The 6,336-nt window shown below is 32.8% G+C and overlaps 1 long non-coding RNA gene across 1 annotated transcript; it reads right to left on the reverse strand.

Annotated features, from left to right (window-relative positions):
- Window positions 1-2,425: 2,425 nt before the first annotated feature.
- Window positions 2,426-5,966, reverse strand: LOC147654122 (uncharacterized). The gene is made up of 3 exons (XR_015285454.1): window positions 5,843-5,966; window positions 4,161-4,345; window positions 2,426-3,617 (listed from the first exon to the last, which is right to left on the reverse strand). It is a non-coding gene; the product is annotated as an uncharacterized LOC147654122 (long non-coding RNA).
- Between the last annotated feature and the right edge of the window lie 370 nt (window positions 5,967-6,336).

A 6,336-nucleotide genomic window follows, 5' to 3' on the forward strand; every position in this document is an offset into this window, starting at 1 on the left:
AGCGCAGGTAGGCTCAGGTCTCTGAGTATATAAGTATACTTATATACTTATTATACTTATTCTGAGTATACTCAGAAATGTAAAATGTTTCTGTATGTCTATAGCCGCAACTTCAATGACTTTCTCCATCACAATAAAAATTTTTCTATAAACAGTTGCTTTACTAAATGTAGAAACATATCTGTTCTCTAAAATCTTTTGCATCACTTATCTGCTTGATTAAATATTGTCAAAATATGTATTTATACACTTCTCTGTCTAGAAACCATCTATGTAAACAGCAGGTAATTTTGTAATTGACTCATTTTATGTTGTTATTACTTGCACTATACACTGTGTTGCTATAATCTGTGAGTTGTGATATGGGTTTTTTTTTTCCTTTTCACAGGAAAACAAAATTGACATTAATTTTTCAAATGCACACATACTTAAATTACAAGTACGCTCTCACCATAGCTGTCTTTTTCATTGAAAACTAATATAAAATATTTTTTATCAGGGATTTAGATTCTTGCACTTCATGGTTTCACACAGAAATAAAAAGGATTGCTTTATTTTCAGTAAAAGTTAATTTAAGAAAATTTACATTTGTGTTATTATGCATTTATATTAACACATAGGCTCACTTTATAAATTTCCCCTAGGACCATACATCTTTACCCTAGTAAAACTTGAATCTATAATTCACTACAAACTATTGATTTCCACACAGTGATGCTGAAATACCTATTATCCTAGATACCCCTTTGCTAACTGAAAAGTTGCTCTTTCATGGAGCCATGCAACCTAGTTTTCAACCAAACTTTGTTATTTCCAATATATAATTATTGGTTTATGAGAATTTCAGTGCTATTTCCCTCTGCCCCCCTTAAATTTAGATTAGATTTTATACTAAGTAGAACATTACTAATTATTTTTCGAAAATTTGTAGCTCAGATACTGACTGATGGTCTCATTCAAGATGTAGGAAACTATGCACTTACCACTGGGAACAATTAAATGTTTCTTTAAAGACATGTCCTTGTTTGAATGCAGTTCTTCTATCAGGAATATTTTAGATTATGCAAAAACAAGTCAAAGCAAGGAGAAACAGAAAATTATCAGATTCAGCATTGTTATTTAGAGAGAATGCAGTATGTGCTAAATTACCCTATGATTCATTAACCTTGGTAAATCTACAAGAGTACTTTAAGTTCAACATCTGCTCACATACCTTTTGAAGTCTGAGGATAACCACAAAAAGTACAGATATGCTGATTTAGCAGCTGAATCTCTAAGTAAAAATGACATTCAGAGTATAGTTTGTAATTATCAGAAGTAAACCCCTTAGAAATGCCTAAATATTGAAAAATGTATTTCAATCAATACATCCTTCAGCATGCATTACATGAATAAAACCATAATTTTCATAAAGTCTTCACCTAAAAAATTATACATAGTTACACTTAATTATGCAGTTTGTATTTCCCATGAATTATACCAGCGTACAGACAGTTTTAGTTCTTCCCTAAAAACATCTCAAAAATACATTAATATCTTCCTATAATTAATAACAGGGAAAATAGAAAGAATTATTATTCCAAACAATTAGTTATTAGCACAGTGAGAAGATGAAACCTTTGAAATCTCCAACAGATATTTAAATATATTTATTCAGTGTATTTCCTATCAGAGAATATCTCTTCTTGAGGCAAATAAAGAATTACACCAGGATGTCTTCTTCCCTACTCTGTTTAGCCTTTCTTTATAGTTTAAAATCCATATTGTATATTTCTGCCTGTCAATTAAAAAAGAAAGTCATACTTTTTTTCTCCTCTGTTTCTTTCTAGAATTCAAAGTGTACATAGTAGATAAAATAGACTGCTTAGATATATAGTATGTAGATCTAATGACTGTTTTAATTTAAAACCAAAGACTTCTTCAATCTGTTGAAATCCTATTCTATTCTGATTATACACATCTTAATGATGTAGACATCTCTGTCTACAACTATAAATTTACCTGACTTTAAGAAATCAAGATGAAAAAAATCCTATGTTTTACTGATTGAATGTAAAAAAGGAAAAAAAATTCCTGTATCTCCTGAATGCCTGTCTAAAATCTACCCCTACTCAAAGCTGCACAAGCTTTTCCATTGATTTCAGTTCTTCACAACCCTACAGTCTCTAGTATAGGCATGCACTGCTCCTGGAATGAAGAAGACTTACATTAAAATTGTTGAGATATTTCCAAGTGAATGAAAGGATATTTTGGACAGAATCCATCAATTGTTGTTTTTTTTTTTTCTGTGTCTGGTAAAACCAATTCTGACTGACCAAAGTATCTCAAGTGCAGAGAATGACATTGGTTAATTCACTGAGTATGCTTTCAAGTCTTAGTTTCAACGAGAACTGCATCATATGCAGAAACATGCCAGTAAACACACTTTTTGCTTAAAGATACTGTGATTTTTATTATTTCAAGCCTTCAAAAGGAAACAACATCTGTGAATGACACCTTTTATCATAATAATGCAAAATTGTGCTCACTAAGCAACACCAATAGTTTCATATTTTACTGGGTCACACTGGTGACATTAATGATAGTGGATTGAAGATTAAGAAGTACATATTCACAGATAACTGCATGACTGGAGTTATTATTATGATTATGAGTCATAAATCCTTATTTTGAGTATCTCCCAGAAATATGAATGGAAATTTGATGCATTTTAAGTTATTTTTTATTTTGCATATCTCTGAAAACATGACTGCTGTCCTCAAAATGTCAAGTGACAATTCTACAGTCTCCTATTCTACACCTTCTGGTGTCATGTTCTCCTATTTTCATTTTACAAATGTATGTATAAACTGCTCACTACGTGACATGAAATATGGTTTTGCTTCTTCACTTTCCTTTAGCATATCAAATAATTGACTCCCTAATTAATCATTAATTATTGACTCACTAATTAATAATTAATCACTTTCACAGCATTTTAAACATCTGTGGAAAATTATGTATCTTCTTGAAGCTGTATATGATATATTAGACCTGGCTATATCAGCACACACTGTTATACTGAATTAAAAAATGGGTTTGCTTCATTATATTGAATTGTTTTTGTAAGTTCTCACCATTAAGCCTATGTGCTCTTTTGTTCTTAAGCTTTAATCCATAACATCTTTACAAATTCTTGTTCTTTCAATCAATTCAGAAATGTTAGCCTACTTTGCTTTTAAATTTTTTTATCCCTTTTCTCTAGGCAACTTTTCCCCTAAACAGATTTAGACTTTTTCCTATAGATTTCCCTTCCTCTTCTGTTAGTCTAACAAGTCTCATAACATTACTGCCAGCAGAATAGAAAATCAGAAGAATTTTTAGCATAAATATCTCTAGGCGTGTTGTTTTGCTTTTAAGAGCATATGCTCTCTTTTTAATCACTGTAGATAAATAGGTGCTACTTGAACACAGATCAGGATCAAAGCCCTGGAACAGTCTGTTCAGATCACCCGGAGTAGGGAGCTCCAATGTAACAGTTGCCTCTGTATTGTGCAGCAGGCCTTTTTTTATTTTCCAACAGGGTGCAGAGAAGGCTTGCATCTGGATGTCAATGTTCACACAGTTAGGGTGCATACCTGGAGGTGCAAACCAAGGCATAAAGCTCATATTCCATACATCAGAAATAACTTTTAAACAATTGAGATAGATTTCTAAACTAGATGGCTTAAATATCCTTTTATCTAGTATGTCCTTCTAGGCACTCAGAAATACTTAATTGCTTTATCTGTTTATTCTGTAATTCTGAGAGCTTAAAGACCAATCACACCCACATTCAGTCTGTATAAGACACATAAAAAACTGTACAAAATAAGAAGAGGTTGTACCTGAATGAACTTTCATCACACTCAGAATTTTCATGTGTGCAAACAGGGATAACATCTTTTATGCAGCTAAAAGAATTTATTCATAGTCTAAGCAATGTTTTAACATTGTAATAAAAATACAACAGTGATATCATACCACTGATACTAACAATTTTCAGTCAAATTGTTAAATTATTCTCACTAGCAATGCAGTTAAAATTATTGTGCACTCAGATATTCTAGCACGTTCCCTTTTCCTCCATTGTCATACCTTTCTAAGCACCTGCAGTCAAAGGTAAAGGTTATTTTTCCTACCATGTGATGCTGCTGTGAGTTGCCAGTACCCAGAGTCCTTCATCAAGAGCAGTATGGTGTCAGTAGTTGTGATAGTTCTTTTCTTTTATCCCTTCTCTCTCTTTCCTTTTCCTCTTCCTTTCTTTTCATGTTTCCAAGCAGTCTTCTGCTAACACCACTCTTTTTTCCCTGATGCAGAATTTTACCTTCAATGACCATTAAGTTTTATTAAACCCCTACCATATGTGGTACAATTCCTTGGTACAGTTACAAAAAGCTAGGCTGGAGCAATAAGCAAGTTAGAAGACAGTCATCAGATTGCTGGGCAATGTGGTGTCGCAGCTAAAATTAAGCTGCAACAAACTCAAGACTGGACAGGTCCATAAAGTCCTGAAAAGCCATTAGATTAGCCCTTTTATTCCTAAAAGATCTGTGATGGACTAAGAACTATGAAGAACCTACATCTGCTCTTTTGCAGTGCCATATCTGTAATTGTTCTTATGGGTCCTCTGAATTCTTACAAAATTTAAGAGCTTATCCCTTGTGCCTAGCTTTTCTAACAATTACTATCTTTTGTTTCATTATTTTCCTTTTTCATTTGAAGTTTTCTACCAAGAGTGAACATTTCTCTGAGGCAGCCTCTTGCTTTGCTTCTGCCTACAAATCCTTAGTCTGCTTAGTCTGCTGAACTCTCTTTGAATGAATAAAATTCTACAAGCATAAGAAATCTTTTCTAACCTAAGCTTTGACAAGCAAGTTTTCTGAGGCTGAGCTATTCATCCAAAGAATGTCTTAAAAGCTAGAAATAAATACACACCTTTCCACTTATGTCTGAGGGCACCTCCACCTAGCAGAGGGTTGTAGTTATGTAACTTCGTATAAACAACAAAAAAAAGTGTTTCTGTTTTTTTTTCTGTGCAATGTGTCTAAAATAATGTGAGGTTTGTTTTTTTTGGTTTTTTTTTTTTTTTTCATTTCAGCAGAGCAACATTTTATAAAATGAAAGCAAGCATATATCTTCAATGTGCTGAGATTGCCTTAGGGCACCCGGAAGTGCTTGTACAGGAAAAAAGCAAAATAGGAGTAAACACATACATGTACACAAAATGAAACTATAATGCTTAGTGTTGCCAGGTTAGCATATTAAATTCTCCGTAGTCTAATTCAGCTGAGACTTACAATATTCATACAAAACACGTATCACTTGGGAAGACCTGGTGAAATTTTAATTTCCTTTCAGATCTTTCATCTAAAGAAAGTCACCAAGTCCCAAAACCATAACCTGAATTTCTCTTAATAGGTCTCAGAATCCAAAAACTTATTTTTTGTTTTCAAAATGTGAAGTTCTAAAAGTGAAATTTGTATTTTTTCAAGACTCCTAAATATATTTTTTCTTGATATATAATAAGACAAAATGTTGGTGTATTCAACCCTACATCTTCATTTGCAATTAAAAAAAATTGAGCTTTCCTGTTGCTGCTGAATTTTGGTAATTCTCTAAATACAGACAAAGAGTCAGGTTTATAAATGAGACACTGATTAATTTGCACAGGATGCAAGGTGGAAATGTTCCACAATTCAAACATACCAAATAAAAATCAGAAGAAAGCATACAGTAAGTTTTACATAAACCCACCTCTCTAGTTCATAGCTATTTCCTATGTAATACATAATTATTTAGCTTTTGCAACCTTATGCAATACCTGTGCCTTCATGAGCCTCTTTGGAAGTCTGGTGGTCACTTGGGTCACCACTTTACTCCCTTTCAAACAAAGTTCAACTCAGGACACACAGAATACAAGATTGTTGGCCAAAAATGATGTGACCTACAGCTCCAGCTTAACATTTTCTTAAACAATTGCCAATCAGGACATAAAATGCAAAAGCTTTCTATAAGAAACACCTGCTTAACACACCTGATAACATCTGCATGCATTTATTTAAAGATGCATTTATTGCCATCAACAAAAACATCTGTAGTGTTTTCACTGGTTTATGCTTTTAAAATACAAAGATCTTCATTACTTATATCCTTTTTTATATGTCATGATTGTGTGATAGAAAGCAACTTAAATTCTTAGTAGTTTCCTAGTCCTTTGTGTGATTCAGTGTGTATCATCCAACTAAATTTTCAGTTGTGAACTGGTAATTACTTACCATAAAAGAAGGAGCTTTTTAACAGATGCCAGCGCACGTC

Source organism: Cyanistes caeruleus, chromosome 3, assembly GCF_971803275.1.
Source record: "Cyanistes caeruleus chromosome 3, bCyaCae1.hap1.1, whole genome shotgun sequence".
Classification (NCBI taxonomy): Eukaryota; Metazoa; Chordata; class Aves; order Passeriformes; family Paridae; genus Cyanistes; species Cyanistes caeruleus.